The sequence below is a fragment of the Halictus rubicundus genome, chromosome 6 (assembly GCF_050948215.1).
Source record: "Halictus rubicundus isolate RS-2024b chromosome 6, iyHalRubi1_principal, whole genome shotgun sequence".
In the NCBI taxonomy this organism is placed as follows: domain Eukaryota; kingdom Metazoa; phylum Arthropoda; class Insecta; order Hymenoptera; family Halictidae; genus Halictus; species Halictus rubicundus.
Window position 1 is genome coordinate 8805637 of NC_135154.1, and position 13208 is coordinate 8818844.

The following is a 13208-nucleotide window of genomic DNA, read 5'->3' on the forward strand; positions in this document are numbered from 1 at the left end:
GCAAGGGACCGGTAACTGGATACGGTAGATCCGAAAAGTGTTCGAGCGCTATCAATTTTCCAAAAATTCTCTATCCCTGTCACGAACAAATTTTTCATTTCGCCAGACCTCTTCAGTTTCTCGCTAGGTCCCGAAAACAATGGATTGTGAAACTAGAGGAGCTTTAAAATGAGTCGACATTTATTGTTGCAATTATCATTTGTTACGAAATTATCACAGTTTAAATGTACGAAAATGTTTCGAAAAATTGTCTGTCCCAGTCACGAAAAAATGTTTCATTTCGCAGACTTCCTTTCCCAAAATGGGTTATGAAACTAGAGGATTCTAGGCTTAAAATGAGTCGAGATTTGTTGTCGTGCGATCGTTTGTTACGAAATTGTCACAGTTTAAGTGTATGAAAATTGTCGAGAATCAGATTTCCGGGATATTTAACGTTGAATGTTGGAATACTTCTGGAACATGAGATTTGAAACGGGAATCGGGATAGATTGCGACCGAACGAATTTATCCGCGGTCTGGCTTGACCCAATGCGAGCACAGGCGAGGCTGCGTGAAAACACGTGAAAGCATTCCTAACTTCCTGCGCTGCTCCATTTCCCTGAATTTGCCGGGGTTGGCTCGCTTACGCAACCCTGTGCAACCCCATTCTGAATCCTCAAGCACGCGCCCGCGACCCGCGTGTGCTTCCACTCTCCGCAGGACAGACGGATAGACAGAGACGGACGCACGGATATCGATTTTTGGCGTTCCCGGACGTGGTTCGGTTTACCTTTGTTAGATTTCGGCGCAAATGCCAGTAGCTTCTGAAACGCGTTCACTTTCACAGGGGAAACAACGATGCCACACCGGCCGCTCGAATTATTAAGGCTGCTCAACGAAAAAAGAAAATGTATTCTCTATGTTTGCGGGAAAATAAAATCAAGATTAACCCGAATTTTTTCAATCTTCGTTAAAACTACACGAAGCAAATCGACAAATCAGCTTCTAAGCTGATTATAAAAATGATAGAACGATCAGTATTTAGTAGCACCGACGTTGTATTGTAATTAAAGGGTTGCTGGTTGTGCAAAATAAACATTTTCCGAGTCGACTGTGAGGAACGCCAGTTTAAACAAAAATCTTTCCCTTGTGAGTAGGTGTAATTCGAAATAGTGAAAAGATTAAGAAAGCTTAACAATGTCGATATACCATTTTTAACATATAAAAATGATTAATGAGCGAAATAAATTTTTACTTAGCTCCTATAGATTGCAACTGACGTATAAAAATTTTATTTTGCATAAAGATCCGCAGTCTAGTAATCACATATCAATATTCTCGAATTGTTGTAATTTCGCCACAGTGTAGTACTACAAAATGTTTGTCATAGGTGCATAAAAACAGAGTCTTCTCATGAATAACTAGACGGGTGTTCGTGTGTATTCTGATTTCCATCAATTATTTATAGAAACAAGATTTGATAAGAAAGGCTTATTTTGTCACAAAAGTATTCTTTATCGCGCGGAAAAAGTACACATGCCACGAATGTTTTTTATTTTAAACGTTTCCCAGTGTTTGGAAAGTACGTAGATTCCGCAAACGCATAAAAATTCGCAGTCCGTTAACGAGTAGCTAGTATTAAATATTTGTTGTTTCATTAAAATAAGCGCAAACGCTCCGGCACGGTAAAATCGCGTATTACCGAATATGGTACGGTTTACCTTTGTTGGATTTCGGAGCGAATGCCAGTCGCTTCTCAAACACGTTGCTTTCGCGAGGGAGCTTGGTTCGCGAGAGTTTCACGTATTTGATTGGTGCGCGTAAAATTGTGTGCTCTGCTCTTAATCAAATTTTATACTGCGCAAACTTATGACTATATACGGTTCTCATCGACGCTCCTGCTCTCGGACCTTCAGCTTGAAAATGATGGATTTGGCCATTTTTAGCGTCTCGTGATAAAAGGGCTTTTAAAAGTGCACCTCCCGACGAATTTTTTCGGATTTCTGGAAATTGGTTGCCCCGATAGTTTGATGAATTTGTTGGACAATTTAGACAATTTAGACCTATCAATTTAGACAATTTAGCGTTCTTCGACATTTAGTTTTGGATCGACGTGTTTGGGATTTTCCAGAAATTATACCCCGGAACCTCGGAGAGGGTTTATACCCCTAGTTTTTTGTTTCTAAAATTTGCAAATATTTAAAATCCACTTTTCCAATTCTTGTTCCAATTTTTAATTATTTTCAAGAGCTCCGGAATAAATTTTTAGGCATCTCAGAGTGCAATTTTGAACTACCCTCAATTTATTACTTTTTGTAAGTTTTTCTCCATGGAAAATAAGAACAATTGTATTTAAACTTTGTTTAAATTCTTCTCTTAATAGTTTTAATAAGTGACGCGTGATATTGGGTGTAGAAAATAATTCGTAGGCTTTTCCTCGTGGATATATTGATTATTAACAACCAAATACCGTCCAAAACGGTATACATACTACCGTCCAAAATAGTTTCCCCCACTTTCTACTTCATTTCACAAATAATTAATATGCTGATCGAAAGATTTGAATTCGACATGCAGCTGCAACTGATCAACTTTGAGAGTCACGAATTAATTCGTACTAATTAAATTTTGTATTCCGCTTATTCATTTTTGTCCGCAGTCCAGTTACATCGGATTTCATTTGATTTGTCCAAAATCTCGTCTCCTCGATCTCCGATTTATTCGATAAAGCATACATCGATCTAACCGAATTTCTCCGATCAGGTCAACGACCACCGTCTTAAACAACAGGGCGCGCAAAATCACTCGGCCGCCTCTCGCAGAAAATATGACACGGCGTTGGTCGGGCGCGTGTAGCGTCGTTAACGAACGTGTTAATTAAAACCACGCCAATCGGCCTGGTACAGCCAGGATCAAGAAGTAATCGAGAACGAGCGACAATTAGGGAGGATCGCCGTTAAAAGAAGCGGTGGGTGGAAAAAGTCCCCGGTCAAGAAGGAAGGAAGGAAGGAAGAAGAGGGTTATATATAAAGTACCCGAAAGGATTAATTACCGGCGCCGCGTTGCGGTTATGGTGATACAGTTTCGGGGATAATCGACGGGTCGGCGACTCGCGTGTTTGCGCGTTTCGAGGGAATCACGAAACCGGCGCGGAAAGTAGAGAGAGAGAGAGAGAGAGAGAGAGAGAGAGAGAGAGAGAGAGAGAGAGAGAGAGAGAGGAGAGAGTTTCGGGCTGCAAATCACATCGGGCTGCAAGCGGGCCGAATCTTTCTCTCCTCCTCCCCCTCTCTCCTCCCCCCTCCCTCCGGTCTGCTTGGCCGTTCAAGCCGTACCCTCGTGTACTTGAATTTACTACACCATTCACGTTCGCGTCTACATAAATCGTCACGTCGAACCTGCACGTGCACGAGCGCCTCGCCTTGCCTCGCCCAATATGTATACGTGTGCACGCGCGTACCAGCAAAGCCGTTTTCCGAGTTTCGCGAGGACAACGGCGCTGGAGAACCTCCTAACTCGAAACGGCCCTTTGTCGATCCTGGGACGGGCCAATGGAGAATCAAAATTTTAGGGGAACGTTCGGGGCACCGTGATTCTGGGACATTTATTTCACCGCTGGTTGAATAAAGTTCGGGACACACAACCTTAACCCCCTACTCTACAATATCAGACTCATGATGACGATTCTGAACGGAGTCTAATAAATACGTATGTTATTAATAGAAAGCGGATTTTGTGCATTTATAACGAAAATGAGTGGGCGTAATTTCAAACAGTAAAAAAATTAGATGTCTTTAATATGTTATATTATTTTCAGCCTATTAAACGTATTAAAAAAGAAAATAACTTTCTACTTGGTTCCAGTTTGCTGCAATTCGGGTAGACAAATTTTATTTTGCATAAAGATCCGCAGTCTAGGTATTCATCTCCTTTGACACGTTCACCGCCATTTCACTCGTACGTGGGTGACGGAATTATTTTTTCCAGGTTTTAAAATGAACTTTTACGTTAATATATTCGTATTCGTAATTTCATTAAATAACTCACTTTGATTTTCTGGAGTTTTTGAGGCTTCTAGTTTGGCAGTCGGAGTGTTAAAGCGAAATAAAATTCTATTTTGTTGTAGTTGATGTATATAACCTTTGGAGAGAACATAGGCATGCAATAGATATAAACTATCTATTTTCTATAAAATTCTGAACGATGAAGTAATTCTAACCATTATAATCACAAAATAAATAGTAGTGCAAGGGGTTAACCTTGAGCCATCCATCGTGACAATTTTTCGCGTGAAGGATGATGTTCTTTTGTCATTTGTAGGACAATTTATATGAAACTTTGTAACCTCTCTTTTTTAACTATATATATTTAGTATTGTTAGTAGCAAAACATCCGACAAAAAAATGTGAAATTTGCTGCAGAAAGGGACCCAGGTGTGTAGCAGATAATTTTCAGGTTTCTTCAAGTCCTTTGACGGCTAGTTCATTGTTTTTTGCTACACGACAATTATGCATTCATCGGTGCAACCCCTTCAGAATGCAGCTAGACACGTACAGCTTTGAACATCAAAAGTCGGCGTGAAGTTGAAGAGGAGAAGAAGAGGCGTGTTACGTATTCTCTTCGTCCTCCTCTTCGTCGCGAGACAACGCTTAAGATCGAAACAAAGCGAAGCTGAACGCGCGCGAATGAAATCGAGAAACGCGAATATGCATGCAACACATACGTTACATTTGCGTTTACATTTTCCTGTAAACATTTATTACTTCAGAGTCGATGAAATATTTAGCAAAGTTAACTATCCATCGTTCCGTTGCATTTGACGTTTCACCATTGCGTCAGTTCGACACGCGAGGGACCGTTTCGTTTCCGGAAAAATTGAGGTCCGAATAAATGATGCTACGGCGACCCTAAACAAATGGTAATCAGATGGAGCCGCGTCAGGCGAATATGCTATCGGTCACAGTTGTTTCACTATGGGCGGCGCAAACCATTTCGGTTGCCTCAGTCACGGTTTTTCCAAGATCGAATGCGAAACAACGCGCATTGTTAGCCTATTACGCAACAGCGTATTTCCATTTGAATAACTGGATTGATTATGGGTGAAATTAATCGGATAGTGGAGGGGGTAGTAGTGGGGTGACAAAGAAAATCCGTAATTTCTCCTATCCTCTTCAATTGAAAATTCTGAAAAAATTCGTAGATGTGCATTCTAACCGCTAAAATATGCCTGATTTTTTTCAGAATTTTCAAAGAAAGAGGATAAGAGAAATTGCGCAAAAGTCTGATTTTCTTTGTCACTCTATTACGTAATTTCTCTTCGATTGAAAATTCTGAAAAAATTCATAGATGTGCATTCTAATAGCTAAAATATGCCTGATTATTTTCAGAATTTTCAAGCGGAGAGGATAAGAGAAATTGCGGAAAAACCTGATTTTGTTCGCCGTCCCATCACTACCCACCATGTCGACATATATGGCTGAAAATTGGCACAGAGAGTATACTCTTTGGATAAGCTATCGAATGGCCCGTTGCAAATTCAATTTGGTTTTGGGAGCGCTAAGGAACCGTGTCCTAAATTGGCTCACAATGTTTCCTCAATTTGCGCACAAAGAGATGCACTATGTGTACCGGATTAAAGTCTGTAGCAATTTATAGGATGCAAACGTCAGTGCCATAAATCCTCAGAGTCGCTATTCGAAGGTAAAGGGTTGGAGCATTGTTCAGTGTAAACGAACATGTAAGAGAGTTGCCAAGCAGCATAAAGGGGCGGAAATTCTTCGCGGCTTTGATTGAGAGACTCCGTGGACGAGGCTCGTTCGTCGGTAAGATTTTCTAACCGAAATCCGCGTGTGTTTCATAAGGCCGGGTATTTCCGCGCGAAAGAGTGGTCTGGCACAAACGCTTGTGTTTCGCTCGACACTCGAGCCTACGAAAAATATTTTCCTCTACTTCGGTCCTCCCCCACCCCTCTCTCTTTCCCCACGCGTCCTTCCACTCGGCGCGACACATGCATCAGAAATTCTGCGCCCCGACAAATTGCCGCGGGATAAAAAGGAAAAATCACCGTCGCCGATCTCGTAACGCGTTCGCCATTTCCCACAGACTTCCCCGGCTCGCTCTATCCCCGGACAGAGTGAAAGCATCGTAATGGAATAAAAAAAAAAATCGCTCCTAATAGTTATGAAATTGGTTAATATCGCCCGGTGATTTTACGGTGGAACAAAAAAATGAAAGATTGAACAATACAACGAGCGTTCTCGTTAAAGCCTCGCCGGCGATGCCCGAGGCCAGATAATATTGTTAGGGAACCGCGGAGGCAGCGATCACGATGGGAATGTCGCGATTAGGTTATGCTGCCGCTCAGGAATTTGGATTAGTCCTCACCGGTCGATGGTTTATTGTTGCATTGTTTTTCGGCGATATAAATCCATCCTGCGCCCACCATTTTTACTTTCTATTACGGTCGAGCACTATTTCGTTACTGTAATTTTTTTACAGCATTTATTATTTATCATCAGAATTATTCATCTGCTTTTCGTCCGGCTGCTAGTACTTATTTTTGCTGGTTCTTATTTGTACCTTTTTTAAAGCATTTATTCTCAAGGGTTTAGTAGCTCCCTTTTCTTTTGCTTGGAAAATCTCATTTGATTAGTCCATTTTTTTCTCATTTTTAGCGAATTTTGTTTGGTTATTGCTCGTGGTGAATGAGATAGGAAATTTATATGTGGCACAGATTCTATGAAAAAAAAAAGAAAAATTGGTTGTTTTTTTTTTAATCGGAGTGAGCAAGGAATTTTTAGGAAATCGGGAAATCGGCGCGTCGCGTCGGTACCCTCCGTCGCCATTTTATTGCGAAATGAGGACTTGAAATACGAGGTTCCATGCACGCGTATCGCAGCCTTGCGATCCGAATGTTTCGTGTTTTCCGTTTAATTTATTCCGACGAACAAAAGCCGGGGGTTCCGTTTCTTTTTTCCCGGGGGCATTTGAAATTCGGCCGCGGCACGCGAGGATTTTTCACGCGAAGGGTTTCCAAACATCGTCCATCTTGATTCCTCGCTAGGTTCGAGCGCGAGCAAGTGCAAGCGACTGCACTTTTTAAACTGCACCTACACACACACGCACGCGCGCGTCTCTCCCCTATTTTTCTTGCGAGTGCGTATCTGATCTGCGCGACCGTATTAAAAATACATCATCGAGCATCACGCGAGTGAATTGTTGACCCCCTTCCGGCGAAAGTGAAATAGTGCAGGAATATTAGCCGGCCCATAAATCACATTATCGGTACGACATCGTAAATTATGAAATCGTAAAACACAAAATCATCGTCCCAGTTCGGGCAACGTGTTGCGGGAGAATCGTAAGCGAGGAAATTATGCGCGTCGACCGTCAAAAATTCGAGAAGACTTATTGTAAGAATTTCATCGGATTACGAACATCTGTTATAGCGATTTTCCGAGCGCTAATTTGTACATTGTCGATTCGTAGAAGTTTGATACTTAAATTTTCAAGAACATCCACGGAAATATCGGTTGATTAGTCTGGGCTAATTTCGCATACGGAAATATAATTTTATATTTATTTAACACCAGGTTTACGGGACCCGTCGACGGGTCCTAATATTTTTGCAATTAGTGAAATTGAAAACGTGCAAACCGCGAGAACAAATTTCTTTCTTTGGGTGTAGATCACGAAAAAAAGGCTAAAATTTGGATAACATGCTTGTTTTTAACAATATTCGAATAATTGTCCTTCAAGTGAAATTAAGTGACGTGAAAAGTAAGAGATGTACAGTCCAATTACATATATTGTTACACATATGAATTGAAACAAATAAGAAACAAGAGATCCGTGGTCTGAATACATACATTGATATCCGGACAGATATATTGATCAATTTCCAATGAACATGGTGCAACAAATTGTTTTTCTATCGTCGCGTATCGGCGCGGCCGGTATTTGCAAAATAAAAAAACAATCGATTCTCCATTAAGACGAGTACAGCTCGGAAGCGTACAATATTTTCCGTAATTAATTACCCGAAGGTGGAAACTCCGGTAAGTTCAGGCAAGAAAATGCAACGTCGAGACGCTATTGCATCGTCATAGTTAGCGAGCATTAATCGAGCTTTAATACCCGATTGCCTTGAGGATTCACTCGCCTAAGGAAACGTTTTTCTCCGGCGCTCACCGTGCCGTTCTCAAGCATCGATTATATTCAAAGCAAGAAACGAATGTGTTTATAACCGTGGAACTATACAGGGTGTCCCAAAAATATTACACTTCCTTGAACAGGGTAATTTCCGAGGTCATTCGAAACAACTTTTTCCTTTACACAAATATTCTGCGCGGCTTCCTCGAGGAATTACAGCGATTTCTCTATATATGTCGCCAACGCCTGGATGATAAACGTCGCGGAACTATCCCCACTACAGCGGGGTATACCCCGCGAGGGGCCACGAAGCTCGAGGGGCCTCGGATGCCTAGGAGTGTAAACATAGCACTGGCAAGACCCTTGTTGACATATATCGAGAGTTCACTGTATTGACGAAAAACACGGACCAATCAGGGCGCGACAATAGCGCGCGGACTCCGGCACGGCGGTAGGTCCCCGCCGATCGCGGCGTTGGCATTGGCCGAGCCGAAATCAGTCCCCTGTAGCCGCACTCTGATTGGTCCGCGTTTTTCGGTAATAGCTTCTTAACGAAGCCGCGGAGAACATTTTCTCAAAGGAAAAAGTTTCTTCAAATCACCTCAGGAATCACCTCTTCCAAGGAAATGCAACATTATTGGGGCACCCCGTATGTCGGACATCATATTTCCAATAAATGAAACGAGAAAGCGTTCGAACGACAAGAAAAATAGAGTAAGACAAACAACCGCTTCAGGTACAACTGTCCGTGATTTAGTCCGTAACTCAGGCCGCGGATAAGGCGTCGCATAATTTCCAATAGTTCGTCGAACCGGCCGGCTGAATTATGGAGTGGAAATTTCACGCGTGCGAAAGGCGTTCGAACGTGATTAAGATAATTTCGATAGGATCTGTGCGCACCGCTCTTTTCCGAAGGGAACGGGTATGTCCGAGGCGTGTTGTCGTTCGATGTAAGGCAGTCGGTTCTTTTTTTACTTTTTTTAATGGAGTCCGCGGGAAAAATCCGCGCTATGACAAATTACCGTGCACCGGGGACCGCGGCAAAAAGAATGACACGGACATTTTGAACGTGACGCTTTGATGGTCGACGGTTCTTGCGATTCTCTGAAAAGTGAACCGGCACGGTTGCGCCTTTTCACGGAAACCAGTTTGCGGCGCGTGGTAGCTGCGGCTGCGAGAGACCGTTTTATCCTATTACATTTCCGGAAAAATGTCCGCTCGCCGTCCCTAAACCACCGTTGCCTAATGAACCAACCGAAAAAAGTCGCGCGAACAAATGACGGCGATAGAAATATTATCCCTCGGACGACGGAGGGCCATTCTGATCCGGAGCCCGCGATGTTCCATCTAGGTTCCCTCTAACAGTCAGTTGCATCGTGTATTGCGATCCATGCGTGGACACAGTCACTTCTTTTCACCGCAATAATGTGTACAGTGATTTCTCTATGTATGTCGCCAGGGCCTGGATGATAAACGTCGCGAAATTATCCCCACTACCGCGGGGTGTACCGCGAAGCACGAGACGCTCTGATAACGGACACACGTCTACATGATCCCCGACGCGACAACAACCAGCCAACAATACAGTGAATTCTCTATATATGTCGCCAACACCTCGATGATAAATGTCGCGGAATTATCCCCACTACCGCGGGGATAAGAAACTCGAGACGCCGAGGACGCCGAGGAGTGTAAACACGGCTTGGGCATGTCTCCTGGACGATACATGTCGCTGGCAAGACCCGTGTTGTTGACATATATCGAGTATTCACTGTACATTAACCGTTTGCACTCGAGTGGTGACTCTGAAGCGCCACCAAAAATTGTTGTGGCATTACTTCAAAGAAATTAGAAAAAATATTACAAAATATTTGTTACATTACACAATTTGTATTTAATAGATCACTAAACGTTTAAATATTATAGTACGTGGAGATCGGAACAGTTTCGTACGAATGAAATGGAAATATTCTAAGACGGAAGAAAAATTTAGTTTTAGAATTAGATTAGCGTCGAGTGCAAAGGGTTAAAATCGTTGATCTACGCAAATTTCTGTAAAGCGATATTCTTTTGTCCGGGAATATTGTACAGAAATCAATCTTCTCGGCAGGAGGATTTCGGTGTCGGTGCTTTCTACCAGCCGAAGAGTTTCGGCCTCACCCTAGAAGAGTCGAACCTCGTGGAACGAGTAGAACAATTTAATGATTTGTCCGGTTTCCCTCTTACATGGCCGCGGTGAAGTGTCTTTGAAGTAGCCCGTATTGTCTGGCGCTCATGCTGGCGTAGAGACACGCTGGACCAACGCGTGTCAAAGATCTTAGATTCCTCTTCGTGTCCTGGCTGCCGGCAATGGGTCGATATACGAGGCTGGGCCGACCGAAGGGTTCCCGCGTGACTTTGCCAGGGGACAGCGAAACTGGCTGTCATTTCCACCCAACCTCTGCCCACTACTCTGTCTCTCCCCCCCTCTCTCTCTCTCCCTCTCTCTCTCTCACCCTGTCATCCAGCTACCCCTCTAAATCGCCCCTCTTGGATACGCGATATTATGTTCCTGAAATATTGCCGCGAAACAAACAGTCCGCCGCACGCGTTCCACGTGTACCCCTGGCTTCCTCCCTCGTCTGCCATGTTTTCCATTCTTGATTCTCTGTAGCTGCAGGGTGGAAGGAAATTATATGTCACCGGCCACCGTTGCCGGATTCTACGGATCCGCGGAGATTTGTTTACCGGCGCAGCGGTAATAGCCGCAATCTACAGTGAATTCTCGTTACGAGTCGGTTGCGCCGTTCTGGTGACTGACTCTTAGACGAAATCCGCGGTTGTCGCCGAGCGTCGCATTCGAAATACACAGGGCACGCTGGAAACCTAAGAGTCATATCCGTCTACAAGTCATAAGAGCCTATGACTACTAAGCGATAGTGACAAGAAGACTGAGAAAATGTCAGCTCGAGAGCCGTCTCTCTTCGGCCCCTCGCCGCGGTGGTGGGGGTAGTTCCACTGACTCCAAATTGCAAGGTTGGCACTGACTCGTAACGAGAATTCACTGTACTTCCAGAAAACAATGATTTACCTTTTCGCCTCAAATCGACCCTCGTTGCACTAAACGCGAGCGAAAGCGCGACACGAAAACGAAACAGCGTATGTCCCGGTCCCGTACCGGAAATGATAGAGCAACGTACCGGTCGCGTTGAAAAGAAACACAGGCGAAAACGCGGTTAAAAATTTCAATGGAATGTTCAATTAATTCCGCGAAGCAATTATTTGTCTCCGCGGCGGCGGCGCATAACAATATTCCCGGAACAATACGGGCGAGTAATAAATGAAAAATTGAAACGCTATTTCGAAGCCGGTTCCCGCGTTTCGTTTCCAGGCTGTTCGACGGCTGTCCCTGCCGAGGAACTTGGAACACCGCCTGAGTCAATAAACAAACCAGCAACGAGCCAGCAACGAGTCAGAAACGAGCCAGGAACGGTCCAACGAATGACTCGAAGCGATTCCCGTCTGCGGAGGGGGATGGGAACGAGACGGGAAATTCTACTCGTGTTTTCACCCCTCGAGGAAACAAGTTATTTCGTCTTGGACCTGTTCGAAGGGCGCACAGATTCGACGGTGTCCCAGGATACGTGTTTTCTTTTCGTTTATGGTCGAGCGCGATATAACTTCGTCGTTCCTACGTTTCTATTACCGGTGTCCCTTGGAAAATAAACTTCTTAACCTGAAAATTCACAAGTTTTTCTTAAATTCGCCCATTTTCTATTTCTAGGTAGTGCAAAATGGCGATTTCCACCCTTTTCTGTTCCTAGATAGTGCGAAATTGCTCATTTCACATATTTTCCATTTTTTGGATACTGTGAAGTATCTGATTTCATCCATTTTCTATTTTTAGATAGTGCAAAATGGCTAATCACACCTCTCTATTTTTAAATATTGCAAAATAACGAATTCTACATTTTTCCTATTTCTAGGCACTGTAGAGTGTCTGATTTGATCTATTTTTTATTTTTAGATAGTGCAAAATGGTTAACTACACCTTCTCTCTATTTTTAAATACTGCAAAATGGCGCATTCCACCTTTTCTCAATTTCTAGATACTGCAAAGTATCTGATTTCATCCATTTTCTATTTTTTTTTTCATTTCCTTTATTTCCAAATGCTACAAAATGGCGAATTCCACCCTTTCTCTATTTCTAAGTACTGCAAAATGGCGAATTCCATCCTTTTCCTATTTCTAGATCCTGCAAAACGTCTAATTTCATTAATGTTCTATGTTCTACGTGCTACAACATGCCCGCCTTTTCCGTTTATGCTCCAAATTGACTTCTTAGAAATCTACAATTGTAAATGAAACAATTCACTGCTTTCGAGTGAAAATAAAAATGGAATAAAAATACAAATAAATGTGAATTGTTGGAAGGTCTGGCCATTCTAAAATCGTTTAGCGACTTTTTGGTCAGTTTCCTGTATTATTCCCTGCACGATCATTATGACAATTCACTTGTCACTTGTTATCACAGTAAAATGTTTTGTAAAATGTGTTCGTCAGCAAAATGTTCGAATCTGTCCGATATCGAAAAATAATATCAGCGTTCGCAAGTTTCAACGAAGAATGTTTACCCTGAAACAATCGCATTCGCTTATAGTCAATAAAAAGATGTTTGTGTGCTCGGTACGTGTACGGTAAACTTCGCTAACAGGCGAAGGATGTTTGATGCAGTATGCATAGCACTCTCCTACGAGAAAATTGCACGAACCAACGCACGCCGGTGTGCGCTATAGTCATTCGGGTCGAAGAACAGCAGCGGTAGCACTGTGAACGGTGCAGAAATCTCGCAGTCTCTAAAAGAACAATAAAGCAGTAATAACATATCAAGACGTACAGAGCCACTCGTATATCGCAAACTATCGTGCAATCGTGCAAAGAAAAAGAAAAAAAAAATAAAAAAACGTTAGCGTACAAGCTGCTACGTCTCCGACGAATACCTCGAGCGAACGGTATGCAACGTCGTTTATGCGACAGCCGAAAAGAAAACTAATTTATACTCGGAAAGGAACTACGCTCGAACAACACAAAAACGGAGACG

At 42.9% G+C, this 13208-nt stretch overlaps 1 protein-coding gene across 6 annotated transcripts in view; it reads right to left on the reverse strand.

Moving 5' to 3' along the window:
• The window catches only part of Wge (BAH domain and coiled-coil containing protein winged eye), a 153044-nt gene that overhangs the window by 58066 nt on the left and 81770 nt on the right, over positions 1–13208 (reverse strand). The window lies entirely within an intron of this gene.